This window comes from Panthera pardus, unplaced genomic scaffold, assembly GCF_024362965.1.
Source record: "Panthera pardus isolate Hobbes unplaced genomic scaffold, ASM2436296v1 HiC_scaffold_24, whole genome shotgun sequence".
NCBI classification, from domain to species: Eukaryota; Metazoa; Chordata; class Mammalia; order Carnivora; family Felidae; genus Panthera; species Panthera pardus.
The window spans coordinates 94,786,931-94,805,156 of NW_026526810.1; the positions used below are offsets into that span (position 1 = coordinate 94,786,931).

Sequence of the window (18,226 nt, forward strand, 5' to 3'; positions counted from 1 at the left end):
GTTGAGTTTGTGTGTGTGTGTGTGTGTGTGTGTGTGTGTGTGTGTGTGTGTGTATTTGTGTGTGTGAGTGTGTATTTTGTTTGCCTTGTTCGTTTGTTTTGCTTGCTTGGCTCGTAGTAATTTCTGTATTAATTAGTTATGAGGAAGGAAATAGTAGGAAATTCTTCATATTGGTAAGAGTTAGGAATATTCACAACACTCAATAGTTTAATTGGAACACAAAGCCTGTGGGATTGTGTCCTGTGGTGAGTCTGTTATTCCATTTGTGATGCATTTATCTTTGGATTGGGTAGGGTGGGATATGCATTCTCGAAGTTACAATAAGTTTCCAGATCCTTATCAGTCAGTATTAGGAGTGACTGTTTTTAATAGTGATAATGAGGCAGCTATTCCCAGGAGGAGATTTAGTCACTGGCAAAATTGTCAGAACCCTGAAATAGTTCAGGAAAACTCAGGATGGAAAAAGCAAGTTGTTTCAAAAACAAAACAAAAAACTCAAAGGCATTTTTTTGGAGGTTGAGATGGAGTGGCTGGAGGGGGCAAGAAACCAGATGAATTTCCCAAAGTCTGCAAGGTATCTAGAAGCCAGAAGAGATTAGTAGTATTTACCTAAAGCACTCTAGTGTGAACAAGAAGTTTTCAATGTCATAAGATTAAATTGGTTAACAGCCACTAATCTGGAATATTCTTGTGTACATTGGCAAAATTTAATTTGATTTTGAGAAAAAAAAATCTTCTGGTAGCAGCTTGTTTTGGTTGCCAGTTTGAGAAAAATTTGGTATGTTATGCCAGCGAGGCATTTTACTGGTGTTAGGGGTGTGTGTGTGGGTTGGGGGAACTCTTCATGATCCTACAGGCCATATTTGCATGCCAGAGTTTACTAATTAATAATGAAGACAATCTTTGCCATGATTAGGCGGGATGAAGATGAGAAATGTAGACCATGTCTTCAGGTATGTCTATCCTACCTTAATTTTAAGTGCAAAAGGAATCTTCTTTAGGTTAGGATTTTTTTTCATGGTTTTCTGCCTGTCAGCATAACAAGCTGTAAAACCTTGTTTAGTTTTCCTTAAATCCAGAAATGATTCTATACCAAATCCAAACAAACCAAATCACTCTTAGGGGAATAAGTGAAAACATGTGTAGCTAGCTGCCTTGGCTGGCCTACATATGTTTGCAGATTGGCTCAGTTCTCTGTGCTAAGCAGATCCCTTCTTAAACATCCTATGATGACCATGACCATCCTCATCATCCATTGTAGAGGTGAGCAGAGGCTGTGACATTTATCTGAACTGTGTTTTGCAAACTCTGACCGTAATAACTTTTCTAGTTAGATACATAGCTGACAACTGATAGCTGACCTGACAGCTATTTAAATGCAGAATAAAAACAAATAAATGTTATACAGTTGTGTTAACATAATATATGCTATATTACAATTTCTGTGTACTGAAAGCTTTAAGTTTAGTTTTGGGAATAATAAAGATATGAAAAATTGAATTTGTTGCCCCCTTAAAGGCAAACTCTAGAGTTCATTATGTTTATGTGAATTTTTCAGAGTTAAATGGAAAGTCTCTTTATAGTGTTTTGAAAGAATGTAGGCATGGAGAGGGAAACCCAGTGTGAGATATGGAGACATTTGGTATAAACTGCTGAGGTAACTCCTGGAAGGTAAGCCGCCACCTTTTCCTGAGCTGGGCCAGATTGGGTATTATAGGACGTGGTAATATCCCTAACTAATAGTTGGAGTTATAGATGATTTTGAATATTGTAAGGTGATTACGTTTCTATTATACAAGTAATACATTTTTGTAGAAAATTTGGAAATACCACAACAAATAGAAGGAGAAAAATTTCTTGTTGACAAAACTTGTAAGCTTGAAAGAGGAATCATGAATTAAAACATCCTGAAGTTTTTCTGCTAGCTTTTTTCATGTTATGATTTTATGTTTTATCAAAGTGGTAAATGTGCATAAAGATTTAATAGCTCTGTAAGATTGTTTGGAAAAGCAACAGTTCTCCTCCCACTTCATCTCCTACTTCTCCCTCTCTAGAGGCAAACATTTTAATTTCTTATATCTGATTTTTTTTTGCATTTCTCTGTTCTCGTAGGGGAGGGAAAATTTTCTTCCTAATGCCCTTCTAGGTTCTGTAGCTGGGGCCCTGTAAATTGAACTGACAAAAGACAGATTAACAAGAGACAAGCATACAAATTTATTTAATAAAAGTTTTATGTGACACAGGAGGCTTCATAAAGAAATGAAGACCTGAAGAAATGGTTCAGTCTGAGTATTTTTATACTAGATAAAAAAAATTTTTTTTTGAGAGAGAGAGAGAGAGAGAGAGAGAGAGAGAGAGAGAGAGAGAGATGGAGATGGAGACCTAGAATCTGAAGCAGGCTGTCCAGGCTCTGAGCTGCCAGCACAGAGCCAGACGCGGGCCTCGAACTCACGAACTGCGAGATCATGACCTGAGCTGAAGTCGGACGCTTAACTGACTGAGCCTCCAGGTGCCCCTGCACTAGATTTGATGGAAGAGTGGAAAGTCATAGAAAAACATGATAGGACAAAAGAATATGCACTCAGGGTATTAAACTGGGGAAACTTGGCAAGGCCATTTCCTTTGACTTCTCTCTGTAACCCTCCATCTACACAGATAAAGATGTTCTTTTCCTGGTATAGAAAGGACATCTCTTACATGAAGGTCTTAGGACCTGCTTCCGGACAGAAGGGAAAGTCAGAAAGTCCTTCCGGCACCTTCCGGCACCGCAGGTTTTTTCAGTTTAAAATATTCAGTATACCAAGGCGCCTTATTTTGGGGTAGCAAGTTCTGAACACTCTCATTTTGTGTGTGTGTGTGTGTTTAAGTTTATTTTTGTGAGAGAGAGCGCGGGCACGTGTGTGAACAGGGAAGGAGCAGAGAGAGACAGAGAATCCGAAGCAGCCTCCTGCGCACCATCAGCGTGAACTCATGAACCATGAGAACATGACCTGAGCCAAAGTCGAATGCTTAACCAACTAAGCTACCCAGCCACCCTTGAACACTGTCATTCTTTAAATTTTTTTTAATGTTTTAGTTTTGAGAGAGAGAGAGAGAGACAGAGTTTGAGCAGGGGAGGGACAGAGAGATGGGGAGACACAGAATCCGAAGCAGGCTCCAGGCTCCGAGCTGTCAGCATGGAGCCCGATGCAGGGCTCCAGCCCACGAACCTCAAGATCATGACCTGAGCTGAAGTCGAATGCTTAACTGACTGAGCCACCCAGTTGCCCCGAAACACTGTGGTTCTTAGCAGCGTGCTTATTATTCTGATTTCTTGATTTCTCAGCTTCAGGTAGTATCTCTTGATTTCCCATTATGGCAGATGAGGATTCAGTTCTTTCTCAACATCCACAGGTATCCTTTTTCTTCTCCGATCCTAGTGTAATTGTTCATAAATTTGCTTAGATTGGTATTCAGTATTTATACAGTTAAGACTGAACATGCTATTCACAGTTAAGCCATGGAGCAATCTATGAACACTTGTACTTTCCTGTACAACTTTTGGTTTTCCCTGAAATGTTTATTTTTCTTTGTTATTATTTACTTTAAACTTCTCTCTAATGTAGCTCAAATTGCAACTTGTTCATATTTCCTTTCAGGAAGTTCAGACAGTTAAGGTATTCTCTTAGTTTCCCTTATTCCTAAAGATGTGCTTCCATCTGGACTGATTGCCCACTTTTTTTTCTGCACAGCTCTTATCCTGGGACTTCCCTTCATCCACATCTTGAGGATGCTCCTTGCCTTTTTGTTTTGGATTTCTTGTTTTCTAGATCTCTTATTTCCCTGTTTCTTGCTTTATGCTTTTGTTTTGGCAGAAGGTATTCTGATACATTAGGTTCCTGATAATTTATGTGATTGGTTCTTTTCTTCGTTTCTGTGTTTGAAATTGCACAATAAGGTGCCTTAGTGTGAGTTTGGTTCCATTGAGTACTTGGCGAACCCTTTCAGTCTGGGAACTATTTTGTTGATGACTTTCCTTTTTTTACCTTTTTACTTCATGTAAGTAATCTCTATACCCAACGTGGGGCTCGAACTCACAACCCAGAGATCAATAATCCCAAGCTCTTCCAACTGAGCCATCCAGGTACCCTGACTTTCTCCCCCTCTTAGTTTTCTCTTAAACTCTTGATGCTCTGATATTGGACTTCCTGGACTGATCTTCCAATCTTCTTATGCTGTTCTAAGGAGTTTTTCATTTTAGCTATTGCATTTTTAATTACCAACAAGGCATGCTTTTGCTCACTTTCATTTTCTGACTCTTTTTAGTTTTATTTTGTTTTAACTTACTGTTCTTTGCGTGTTCTTTGCGTTGTTTTAACTTACTGTTCTTACTATGTTTGCAATATTTTCTCTTATGTTTCTGAATATATTCATGGTATCTTTTCCCCCAGAATTTTCTTTACCCTGCATAGTCTCTGTAAGGACTAGCTACATAATTTGCAGGGCCAAGTTCAGAGTGACAGTGTGCAGGGCCCCTTGTTAACATTTATTAGAGAATTTCAAGACAGCAACGGCAGAGCATTAAATCTAACACAGGGATCTTCTAAGTGCAGGGCACTGTGTGACTGCCTAGGTCACATGCCTGCAAAGCATGTGCTGTCTCTTCCAACTTGCTTTTTCTGTTTCATTTCTTTGTGCTAGAGAGGTCTAGCAATTCTTGGCTATTTGCTAATATTTAATAGTGGGATCCTAGAATTCTGATTGAAAGCTCTGCATGTGCAGTAGGACTTCTACAATTGTGAGCTTCACTGTGGGAAGATCTGGCTGGACAAATTTAGTTTGAGAATTTGTCATATAATGGCAAAATATAATTTTTCCTCTTAGACTAATTGTTAATATTCTCCAGAAAAGTTTTTTCTAATCTCCCTTGCCTGGAAGTGAAGGCCTGACTGTCAGCCTTTTGGGAAAGGGTATTAATAAAGAGGGCTGGGTCGATGACTAGTGTTAGCGCATCATAGACAGTAGTTAAAATTTTCAGGAACTTTGTGAGCCGTTTGCTAAATATGACAATTATTAAAGATTATGCAAACTTAGATGTTATATTAAAAAAATCAAATCAATAAATTCTAAAAACTCACTACCCCTGAATATTTTATTACATTTTGTCATTATGGATGCTCTTGATATTATTTACATCTAATCTGTATGGTGGAAATACTATTTAATGATAGGCTACCATGCATCCCGTCTAATCTCTGTGAACAGTGATATCATTTCTTAGCTTGAAGCAGCCATGGTAAGGGTATTTATACCACAAGAATTCAGCAGATATTACAGATAATTACCCTTGTCTCCACCTCTCCTTACCCCCAAGTTGTTAAACATTTATATTTACCAACACTCCATGGACAGAGATCTAGTACCTATGCTAACTGAAACTGCCTTCGCTTTACTTGGTGATTCCCTGGTCTGTATAACCGTCTGTTTTAACCTTCTTTCGATTATCTTCAGCTCTTTGCAAGAGAGGGAAGGGCATTTGTCTGGATCTGGAATTGCATTTCAGAAAGATATTCTGGGGCCCCCTGGGTGGCTCAGTTAGTTGAGTGTTCAACTCTTGATTTTGGCCCAGGTCATGATCTCATGGTTCATAAGATGGAGCCCTGTGTTGGGCTCTGTGTGCTGGCAGTGTGGGGCTTGCTTGGGATTCTCTCTCTCCCCTCTCTCTGCCTCTCCCCTGCTTGCTTGCACATGTGTGCTCTCCTCAAAGTAAGCTTTTAAAAAAAAAAAAAAAGTTTAGTTTTGGGGCATCTGGGTGGCTCAGTTGGTTAAGCTTCCGACTTTGGCTCAGGTCATGATTTCGTGGTTTGTGGGTTTGAGCCCCACGTTGGGCTCTGTGCTAACAGCTCAGAGTCTGGAGCCTGCGTCGGAGTCTGTGTCTCATTCTCTCTCTGCCCCTCCCCCACTTGTGCTGTCTTTCTCTGTCTCCCAAATATAAATAAATGTTAAAAAACAATCTTTATTTTTAAGAGAGAGAGAGAGAGAGAGAGAGAGAGAATGCAAGTGGGGGGAGGGGCAGAGAGAGGGGGAGACAGGATCTGAAGCAGGCTCCAAGCTGTCAGCACAGAGCCTGACACAGGGCTCAAACCCACAAAGTATGAGATCATGACCTGAGCCGAAGTCGGATGCTTAACTGAATGAGCCACCCAGGCACCCCATTTTTTTTTAAAAGAAAGATTTTCTGTTAACCCTTCCCATTTATTCTCTGCTGATACTTTTGGGGGAATGTTGTTCCCTGATGCTTACCTTAGGATTCAGTTTCCTTAAGTCTTTGAGTCCTCTACCCTTTAGCCATTTATATTTCATCTTTCCAGGTTTTGTGACTACAGTCTCCAGTTCTCTTCGTACCATTGGGTTTATGTGTTTAAAAAAAAAAAAAAAAATCTTAGTGTTTAGGGAAGGAGCAACAAATAGCTTTGTGTTTAGTCCGCCATCCAGTATTATCCAGAAGTCTGGGATATAATTCTGGGAATAAATAGGTAGATAACCTTAGCAATTTAAGGGGGATCTGAATGGTCTTAGCCAACCCCTTACTGGTTTGCAAGTCATATAAATGCAGTCAGGAAATAATTCTGATTGTAGAATATTTTTCCTTTTCATAAAGTAGGTGTTGAATCATGACCTGTTGTTAGATTTTTATATGGATGTGTGGGGACGTAAGGAAACACATAATACAATTTCAGGTCACATAGTTTGGTTTGAGGTGAATTGGGATAGTACCTAATTGTCCCAGGTCTGTAGCAATTCCTTTTGTCCTTCACTGGCTGGGTCTGCTGATCTGGTCACCTCATCCACTCTGAAGCAGGCATTTATTGCTCCCTCATCTAGCGAGTCTTCCAATCTTCTGACTTTGTCTCCACTCTTAATCTCTTCTTCTCAAATACATTGTCCTTTCCCCCCATTAGATTTGATGTGATTGGGTTAGGTAGACCCTCTTTTTTTCTTAATTTCATACCAGGCCACCTCACAGTCCACTAAATTCTCCCTTATCTATTGATGATTACCTTTTGGATAAGATCAGAGTAGGAAGGTTCTAGGATACCTGGATGGCAGCTCAAGTAAAAGCAATTGCCTGTGATGTCTCAGAATGGGGATGTGGGCCACTCTGGCATTTAAGAAATTCCTGGATTCCTCTATTGAGGAATGCATATATTTACATCTTTTTTTTTTTTTTAATCATTTTGTGAGGGTATCTGGGTGGCTCAGTTGATTAAGCATCTGACTTCAGCTCAAGTCATCATCTTACGGTTTGTGGGTTCAAGCCCTGCCGCATCAGGCTCTGTGCTGACAGCTCAGAGCCTGGAGCCCGCTTCGGATTCTGTGTCTGCCTCTCTCTGTGCCCCTTCCTGGCTCACACTCTGTCAATCTCTCAAAAATAAATATTAAAAAAATAATAATAAAAATAAAAGATTTTGTGGCTCAAGATAGTGACAGTATGGCTAAAAAGAATAAATATTTAATAAGATATAAAAGGAACAAATAAATATTTGACATTGCACATGTGAAATAGATTAGATGACCACATGAACTTTCTTGTTTGTTCACAGTTGTGAAGATGGTAATTATTTCTGTAAGATCCAGTGTACAGCAGTATCCAACTGCTAAAGTAAACATTTCTGCAAAAAGGGCTTCTGGAAACCACTGTTTATTGCTCCCTTTTCTAGTCTCTCCTTTCCTCACTGTCTTTTGTGTTTCAGTTAGAAGCTTGTATGTGCTAATGGCTTTTTCTTCTTGTTTGCTTTGTTTTTAAAAATCATTTGTAATTTCTGGTGAGCTGCTGCCTGGGAAGAAATTCTTCTCTTAGGATGGTTTGGGAGAATTAGGCCAGGTTTTTTCCATATGATTATGTGCTCAGGTCCAAAATTCAGACTCAGGAGAGTCTGGAAAGATTGTTTTTTTTTCTTTTCTGTGTTTTGAACTTTGTATTCACTTAAAAAAACTCTCATGAGTCTATTAAATCATCTTGAATCACACATTTAAAAGATCACCTTATGTGAAAACAATAGAATACTGTGAAATTGGGACTGTCTTATGATATCTAGGTCCTGTGACTGTCATCCTTAACCATACCCTTCCTCAGAAAGGGACTTGCATTTGCTTTGGTATTGCCCACATCATGCATTTACAATAGGAAATCTATACATGAGGGACCTTGTCAGCATGGTTTGGGAAGAATGATGGTAACATTATGATAGGTTTAAGGAAAGCTCACTCAGCCAGTTGGTTTTGTCAAGGTGACGGTGATTGCCTGCTGACCAGCAACCTCAGAAAAGCTCTTTTTCTCAGCCCTAGATCGTGAAGCAGAGCACTTAGCTTTAAAGTGGTGGTAAACCAGGAGCTGGTGCCACACCCCTCACATTTTGAAATGTCCTAAGCCAAATGGTAGCGTGAATTTTTTACCAAATTCATCAGCATTTTCTTTTTTCTGCCTCTTCACTTAGGGGACACTTAAAAAATAAGTTTTATGGTAAGAAAGTTTAAAAAATTTTTATGTATAGTCATGGTCTTTATTAAAACTTGGTAAAACAGGCTTACTGTTGAAATAGCAGATGGCTGTGATAAAATGGGAACATGTCTGTAAAAAGAAACCAGTGCAGATTAAATCATAATTATAAATATCTTTAATATGATTCATTAAGATGTTTTTCCTTTGGCCTGTTAATATTGTGTCCTCTTTTTATTCATCTCTTGACAAAACCAAAGAATTTTAAAAAGGACAGAAAATGAGTAAGGGTGACTTTGAAGTTCTTTTAGAGATTTTTTAGGACTTGGACTTTCCAAAGTCAAAGAATCTTGAACTTGTAAGAACAAGGCTGATGTTGCGTTTTTGTTTTTTTTCTTCAGTGACTTGCCAAAATATGGGTTATACTTACAAGGAATACCTGGTCCTTTTGTAATACAATGAATACCACAAGGATATTATTCACAGATGTCTTAAAATGGCAAAAGTTCTATATGCATCCCTCCCCTCCACCCCCGCACCACAAAGGAAGAAAGAAAGAAAAGAAAAGAAAAGAAAGAAACAAACAATAGGTGTTTCCCTTATTTCCTTTGCACCATTGCCCAAAGTAGGTATATGACCTTTTGGAGAGACAACTTGCAACATTTTTAACTGGTGCCAGTGGTTAGCTCAGTGCCAAGCCCCAGTAGGTGTTTAACATTTGTTGAATGGAGAAATGAATCAATAACTATTTCCAAACTGGTACCTCTCCTATCCATTCTCTATAAAGGTACTCCAGGGATCCGTCAACAATGCTAAACCATCCATTCTACTTCCCCTTTAAAAATCCTTTAGTGTCCCTCAGCTACTTAAAGTTTGTCTCTCAGTAGTGCCTGTGTGGCTTACTTGGTTGAGCATCCGATTCTTGATGTCTACTCAGATCATGATCTCATGGTTTGTGAGTTCGAGCCCAGTGTTGGGCTCTGCTCTGACAGCGTGGAGCCTGCTTCGGATTCTCTGTCTCTCTCTTTGCCCCTCCCTACCTCAAAAATAAATAAACATTTTTTTAAGTTTCTTTTTTAAGTTTGCCTCTCAGACTTTTTTCCTTTTTAAATTGTTTTTGGTATTATAGAATTACTGTATATACTGTGGTCAGAAATTCAAACATTGAAAATATGATGCAGAAAAAAATGTCCCTGTCATCCCAAGCATAACCAGTTTTTCTGTATTTGCAAACTACACAGTCTTTTCAGTTTTGTTTCACACCAATGGTATTATACTAAAATACTGTCCCCTCTCTCCTCCATTTCCATTGGATTGCATGAAGTTTTTAATATCATGGAAATTACTCCTTTTTTGTATATTGCAAATAATATTCTTCCAATCTTTTGCTTATCTTTTAACCTTATTGTGTCTTTTCCCCAAATAGATATTTAGAATTTGTATTTAGCCAGATATGTCAGTATTTTGTGTATGTATGTATGTATGTATTTATAAAAAATGTTTATTTTTATTTTGAGAGAGAGAGAGACACACACAGTGTGAGTAGGAGAGGGGAAGAGAGAGGGGGGAGAGAGAATCCCAAGTAGGTTCCGTGTTGTCAGCACAGAGCCCAACGAGAGGCTTGATCCCATGAACCATGAGATCATGACCTGTGGAAATCAAGAGTCAGACATTCAACCAACTGAGCCACGCAGGCACCTCCCCTACTAAGATTTTAAAATCATTCTCTCATATTTGACAGCATTGGATTTTACATTTTATTCAATCTGTCACTTTTAAGTTTTTATAATGAAGTAGGCATCTACCTTTTCACTCAGATACCCAGTGAGTTTATTCAAACATCCTGCTTTAATCATTTAGGGTGTTGTTTTCTTGAACTACTTACTTGTTTCTGCTCTCTTGCCATACTGTTTTGATTACTGTAGTATTTTTGTATGTTTTGGGAACTTTATTTTTCCCACAACAAATCTTACTATTCTTTTTAAATTTAGATAAGAATTATATGCCATAAGATTTGCGTTTTAAAAGTATACAGTTCATTGGTGTTTAGTATAGTCACATAGTTGTGCAGCCATCACCTCTGATTCATTTTCATCACTCCCAAAAGAAACTCCATATCCATTAGCAGTTGCTTCCCATTTCTTTGCCCACCGAGTCCTGACCCCCCAACCCCCACCCCTAGGCCCTAGGCAACCGTTAATCTACTTTCGGTCTCTATAGGTTTGTCTGTTCTACAGATGGATCATAAAATATGTGACCTTTTGTGTCTGGATTCTTTTACTTACCATAATGTTTTCAAAGTTCATCCATGTTGTAGTACTGTTATAAGCACGCTGTGAAGGTACACACGTAAGTTGTATCTGTCTACAGTGTCAGCTCTATTCAGTCATAAAGCAGTGTTAACATAATTATAAAGCAGGTTCAGGATTCCAAACTCAGTGACATTTCACCACATGATTAACTTGGCTTCTTACACAGCAGAGCACAAGACAAGTCACACAACACACAAGATCACACAGGGGGTGGGAAATTAATGAACCAAATGAGGAGTCAGTCTGTGAGCGACCAGTTGAGATCAGGCCTAGGTCCTGTTCGGGTCAGCTCTCAGCACTTATTGCTTATTATGTTCAAGCAGTGAAGGATCTCACCTCTGTTCAGAGATCAGTTGGGCAGAGGCTTCCAGCTGCAGCTGCCTTTTTAAAGTGGTCAAAGAGGGGTCAGTGTCTAAAGAGTCTGACAGCTGCAGAAATCCCCCCCCCACCCTTTAAAAGGATTTAATCATTCTTGGGCCCCTGCAGACCTCCTCTGCTTCTTGTTATCACTTCTGGGGTGTCATTAACTGGTGCTGGTCTTGATGATATCTTGTAGCTGCAGCACCCTTAACAGTGTCACTGCTTGACAAAGGCCCTTGTTTGACCTGAGTGACTCCATCTTGCTCTCTACAAGTACTTGTACCAGTACTTCATTAATCCATTGTATGTATACACCGCCATTTGTTTATACATTCATCCACTAACGGACATCTCATTTGTTTGCACCTGTTTTAAATAGTGCTGCTATAAAATTTTGTGTACAAGTATTTGAGTATCTCTTTTCAGTTCTTTGGGGGTATATACCTAGGAATAGAGTTGCTGGGTCATGTGTTAATTATTTGTTTCATGTTTTTTTTTGTTTGATTTAAATTTTTTTTTTTAACATTTTATTTATTTTTGAGATAGGGAGAGACAGAGCATGAACGGGGGAGGGTCAGAGAGAGAGGGAGACACAGAATCTGAAACAGGCTCCAGGCTCTGAGCTGTCAGCACAGAGCCAGACGCGGGGCTCGAACTCACGGACCGCGAGATCATGACCTGAGCTGAAGTCGGCCGCTTAACCGACTGAGCCGCCCAGGCGCCCCTGATTTTAAATTTTGATCTTGTATCTGGTAAGTTTTTGAGCTGTGAGACCAAGTAACTTTTAATTTGATTAGTAACATGAAAGCCCATAACATGTAGCTTGCAAGCAGTGACAGATTTTTGTCTCTTCCCTTTGAATATGTTAGTGGCATGTTTGTTTGTTTTTGTAATGTGATGGCTGGCATCTTTGTTTTATTCCTGAATATAGGAGGGGAATGTTTTAAATATTTTGATATTAAGTATGCTGTTTCATATAAATTTCTGTTTCCTTTCATTAAGGTCAAGTTTTCCTAGTTTGGTAAGAATTTTTTTGAAAATCAGGAATAGGTGCTGAGTATTCTTCCTTTTTTTTTTTTTTTTTAAATGTTTGTTTATTTTGAGAGAAAAAGAGAGCATGCACAAGCAGGGGAAGGATGGAGAGAGAGGAGAGAGAGATGCGGGGCTCAAACTCCCGAACCATGAGATCATGCCCCTGGGCCAGAAGCAAGAATCGAACACTTAGCTGACTGAGCCACCTAGGTGCCCCTGAGTGTGACTTTTAAGAATTTATTGAGATATAATTTCTTTCCTTTAACTGTTAGTGTTTCAGAAGCATTGTTCTTACCCTACTTGGTTGATACCTTGTTACTTGAGTGGATTTTTCTTCCCTTCCAGACTGTTGGTTTGTCACACATACACAAAACACACTAGCAGGAGACTAGTAGGAGACTAAATGCTGGTGAGAAAACTAATATATATTGTGTATGTGCGACCAATCTGAAAACCAGTCTAAGAACTCTATTTTGGAAAAGCTGTAGTGCCAGGTTCAACAATGATGCAGAGCTGTACGTGTTAGGATGTAGGTCAACATGTTTCTTTTCTTCAGTCCTCTTATTTCCTTCATTTTTTCCTGTAAACTAAACAATTTAAAATCTTGTTATTCAGAATACAGTAACACACTCCTTTAAGTGTTTATAAATATACTCCATAATTGGTTCTGCTGCTCCTCCCACCTTGTTCCTGATAAAAAAAACAATGCTACAGAATGCTTTGAATTTCAGCAAGTGGCAAATTACCTCTGTTCACAGGGTGTTCATCACCATAGTAACAAGGAGCCAACTCGTTCTTGAAGTGGGGCAGGATGCTGGTCCATTGCTTTTCAGAAGGACCTAAGACAATCCAAATACTTTTGTAGACTAGACACCAGGCCTGCTTAAGGTGTGTCTAAACATCCTCAGTATACACAAGTCGCAGATGAAATAGTTTATAGAAGAAGTAAAATCCCTAGTTGAGGTTCTGTCACATCACAGAGACTCCAAAACAAACCCAGATGGACTTTACTTTCTGCCTAAGAATAACCAAATAGCTTCCTATTAAAAGCTCATCAATTCATAATCCCCCCACATTGAAGACAGCTGGTAGCGAAGGTCAGGAGGACGAGGGAATTGAATGAGGCAAAGGTAAAAAGTGATTTTTAGGTTTGGCCAAATAGTGTGGGTTTGGGTCACAGGTAATCTTTGGTTTAAATAGGCATGCTTAGATTTTGAAGTGCATGGTGTTAGATCTTGCTATGAGACAAGGTTGTTTGGAACCTAAATCTCAAGAGATTTTCCTTAAATGTGTTTAAAGCTGTATTTAAAGCTAAGTCCTGGGGAGAAGGTTGGTGGAAAGAGAAAAAGAATATATTAGGATTTGTTGTCTGAAATACCTACTATGATTTTAGAGGATGTCAACAATAAAACTGAATTTTCAGGTAGCTAGTAAAATATAGAGGACTATGTAATCTTTAAAAAAATTTTAATGTTTATTTATTTTTGAGAGAGAGAGAGAGAGCAGGAACAGGGCAAGGGCAGAGAGAGAGAGAGAGAGAGAGAGAGGGAGACACAGAATCTGAAGTGGGCTCCAGGCTGTGAGCTGTCAGCACAGAGCCCAGTGTGGGGCTTGAACCATTTAACTGTGAGATCATGAGATCATGACCTGGGCTGAAGTCAGATGCTTAATTGACTGAGCCACCCAGGTGCCCCCCCAAGTGATGCCATTTTGGGCCTGTGGTTTTCTTTTTAACAAGGGTGTGGCACAGAAAAAAATATGATGAGCTTTTCTTTTTCCTTATAGGATTATACTGGTTGCTGAGTTTGAGAGTAGACCATATGGAGAGCAAGAATAGAATTCAAAGACTAATGGGAGACTAATGCAGGTGAGAAATTGTGGTTAGAACAGAGTATTAGCAGTGGAGGTGGTGAATGGCACAAGCTGACTCTTGAACAACATGGGTTTGAACTGCTTGGGTCCACTTACATGGATTTTTTTATAGTACAGTACTGTAGATGTATTTTCCTTATGCTTTTTTTCATATTTTCTTTTCTCTAGCTTTATTGTAGGAATGCAGAATATAATGCATGTAACATACAAAGTATGTGCTAAACAACTGTTTATGTTATCAGTAAGGCTTCCAGACAGTAGTAGGCTATTAAGTTTTGGGGGAGTCAGAACTTATAATTCGGATTTTTGACTGCATAGGGATGGGGAGGTGTCTGTGCCCCTAATCCCCGCTGTTGTTCAAGGGTCAGATGTAGTTGGATTCTGAGTATATTTTGAAGGTAGAGCCAATGGGAATTCCTGATGTGGTTTGTGAGGGAAAAAGGGGGTCAAGGATGACTCAAGGTTTTTGGCTTTGGAAATTGGAAAAATGGGTTTGTTGATTACTAAAATGGGGAAGATTTTGGGAGGGTGGTGGTGGAACGTGCACAGGGAGTCAGGATTTTGATTTTGGACATGTTGAGCTTGAGATGCTTGCTAGCTTATTAGACATCTAGGTGGAGATTTTGAATAGTCAGTGTATAAACCTGGAGTCCTGGAGACAGGTTTGGGTGGCCACTTGGTATAGCATGTAAGTTGAATTTAGAGCCATTAGACTTGGGTGGAGCACTTAGCCAGTTCCCAGTCTAGACTATCTGAGGAGCCTGGGATGTCTCCGTGAACTCACGCATGTTGCTGCAATGTATCTGAAAATTTCCAGGAAAACAGTACGGTTGGTGTGTATCCTTGACATGTTTTTTAAAAAAAAATTTTGCTAAAATGTTTGAGATGTGTGCTTGTGTTTTTTATATTTCTATACAGCTGGGATAAGCTGAGTGCAGTTTTGAATGTACATTCAGTGTTTCTCACAGTAGAAATCATACATAAGCAAACACAAAATTCACATTCTATTCAAGTTGTTCCCCAATATATCTGTCAATCCCATATAGCAGAATTGATTGTACTTAATTAAAAGTTCCTGGAGGTGGGGATGGGAGATTGAGGGGGTGGGGATAAGAATCTGCCATGAAAACTAGAGAATCATTGCTTGGAGGCCCAGGAAGGAGCTGAGGGAGATTTGAGAAAATGTCTTTGAAAAGCAGTTTATTTTGGGGGCTCCTGGGTGGCTCAGTCATTTGCACATCTGACTCTTTGGGTTTCAGCTTAGGTGTTGATTATAGGTCATGGGATTGAGCCCCACAAGAGAGGGAGAGAGAAAGAGAGAGTGCATGCATGAGTGAGGGAGAGGGGCAGAAGAGAGGGGGAGGAGAGAATCCCAAGCATGCTCCATGCCCAGGGCGGAGCCCAACTTGGGGTTCATCCCACCCTGATCCCATGCTGTGGGATCATAACCCAAGCCAAAATCAAGAGTTGGATGCTTAACAGACTGAGCCACCCAGGCGCCCCAGATTCTTCTCTTTGAAGGGAGTATACTATTCAGCTTTGAGATACGGAGACTCAGAAAATTAGGAAGAGCTGGGTAGTAATAGATGCAGTGAGACATCCTCAGAAGGAACTTTGTGGTTTAGTAAGTGAGCAGCTAGAGAGATTAGAACAGTTAAGGGAATTAGCTGAAGATCAGAAGAGTATGAATACCTAGGAAGTTAAAATACATTTGGTTATATCAGCTGAAGAAAGTAACTAAAGTTGATTAGGCTTTAAGGAGGAGCTTAAAAAATTTTTAAGCCATGTTTGTTGTGCCTTTAGGAAAGTGTAGGTAAGGGTGCTGAATCTTCTTGTATTGAGCAAGTTCTTTGGTTCTTAAGGGGATTATAATCAGTTGTGGGTCAAAAACTGTAAGATTCATCATAGCTTGGATGAATTCTTTCTTAGGTTATTCTTCTTTCTTTGCTTTTTTTCATGTGTAACCCAAACCTTCTGGTTTAATAATGTTGATACCAGGAGAGGAAACAATATGAATGGAGAACTTAGGTATTCCAGTTTCTGAAATTGGAATTTTGATCTTCATTATGACTTAATAAATTTACGTGAATTTTTAGTATAAGCTAGCCTTTGGAACCCTGTCAGCTTAAGAATTGAATGATAAAAGTGTGTTTTCTGGTCCTCCATCAATGTATGAACACATGGGTAGGTGGTCATCTCGTGATTCTTTGATTCTCAGACTTTGTATTTCCCACAATAAGGAAGTTCTGTTCAAGAAACCAAATAAACATTACACTTTCTTTGTTTTTGTTTTGAGCATGAAATAACAGGATTGGGTGATTTTTTTTTTTTTTTAATTAAAAATTTTTAAGTTTATTTTGAGAGTGAGTGAGAGGCGGAAGGGCAGAGAGAGAAGGAGAGAATCCCAAGCAGGCTCTGTGCTGTCAGCACAGAGCCTGATTGTACAGCACAGAGCCCTGTGCGGGGCTTGAACCCATGAATCATGAGATCATGACCTGAGCTAAAACCAAGAACCAGACAATTAACCGACTGAGCCACCCAGACGCCCAGGAAGTTGGATGATCTTAAAGGATTTTTCTTGATACTTTTGAATCATTCTCTTTCTAAAATTTTAACTTTGTTAAAATTTATTATTATTGTTATGATTATGATTTTCTAGTAATCTCTATACCCAGTGTGGGGCTCGAACTCACAACCCCGAGATCAAAAGTTGCATGCTCTTCTGACTGAGCCAGCCAGGCAGCCCCTAAAATTTTAACTTTCTACTCAATATTATTTTGGAGAGTCAATGAATTTTGTTTCTGGATTTGTGGGATGTGGATAGAAATGTGATAGTGGGATAGAATTAAAACTTTTTTTTTAATAGAAGAAAGAAGAATAACCTAAGAAAGAATTCATCCAAGCTGTGATGAATCTTGATGTACAGTTTTTGACCCACAACTGATTATAATCCCCTTAAGAACCAAAGAACTTGCTCAATACAAGAAGATTCAGCACCCTTACCTACACTTTCCTAAAGGCACAACAAACATGGCTTAAAAATTTTTTAAGCTCCTCCTTAAAGCCTAATCAACTTTAGTTACTTTCTTCAGCTGATATAACCAAATGTATTTTAACTTCCTAGGTATTCATACTCTTCTGATCTTCAGCTAATTCCTTGTGCAACTTTTTTTTTAAGGGGTCTTTGGGAATTAAAGTAGTTGTTTAAGACCAAAAAGAAAACTTCACAATAATTTGTTTTTTTCTGATAAAATTTTCCTCTTGAGCCTTCCCATTGCCTATTTTTCTAGGTTCTTGCTAGGAAAAACGTTAATTTCAGTACTGCTTTTCTTTACCTTATGGCTGGCCTTTGTTTTCATGTTAAGTTCAAAGATCGTGTTTTTCCTGTTGGATTTGCCTGTTTTTTGTTCCTCTTCTGATGTTTCTCTTTTCCCCTTGCCATCTTCCCAAATGAGAACCTGTAGAAGGCATTTATCTGTAGTTTTGATTTGTGTGTTTCCTGTAATCGTGCAAGCAACTTACAGCTGAGTTGCCTCGGATAGCCATGACATCACTTTTCTCTTTATATCAAATTTAGTTTTAGTGATAAAAACTTAGGAAATACTATACACTTATGCTAACAGTGAGTGACCTAAATAATAATCTCTTGATTTTTATATTTCCTTTCCCTTATATTGTCTTAAACTCACTTTTAAGGCTTTTTGTATGTGTTTCCATAAATCTTCTAAAATTTGCTTCAAATCTAGGGTATTTCAGGAATGGTTTGTGCACAAAGCAGGATCAGATTCATTTCCTAAAAGACTTTGCTTTATGTGACATTGTGTTTCAATTATCCTGATGTTCGTATTCCATTTCTAGATTTGTCATAGAAAAGGGCACTCATATTCTTTCTAATGAGTTTTATTTACTAAAAAAAATTGTTTCATGATATGGTTGACTGTAAAATAGCTTTCCAAAATCTTATGCTTTAGATATATTTTTTATATATGATATATATGCTCCATACTTCCTTTTCTTTCCATAAAGACCTTTCATGTACCATATGCTTTATTAGTCTGCTTCCCAGCTAGAATGTATATCTGATGAAGACGAATACTTTTATATTTAGCTCACTGCTGTATCACTAATCTTTGGAAGAGTGCCTGGTACATAGTAGATGCTTAGTAAATAC

At 38.8% G+C, this 18,226-nt stretch overlaps 1 protein-coding gene across 6 annotated transcripts in view; it reads left to right on the plus strand.

The window, feature by feature from the left end:
- FBXO34 (F-box protein 34) overlaps nucleotides 1-18,226 on the plus strand; it is an 87,867-nt gene that overhangs the window by 42,509 nt on the left and 27,132 nt on the right. For 2 of the 6 annotated variants that reach the window (XM_019451729.2, XM_019451730.2), the window contains exon 2: nucleotides 13,969-14,050. The exons of 3 other annotated variants lie outside the window; for them this stretch is intronic. The gene's annotated coding sequence lies outside the window, so the exon portion shown is untranslated. Of the gene's footprint in view, nucleotides 1-13,968; nucleotides 14,051-14,313; nucleotides 14,889-18,226 lie in introns of those variants that run through there. One more of the 6 variants, XM_019451734.2, reaches the window with a different exon arrangement.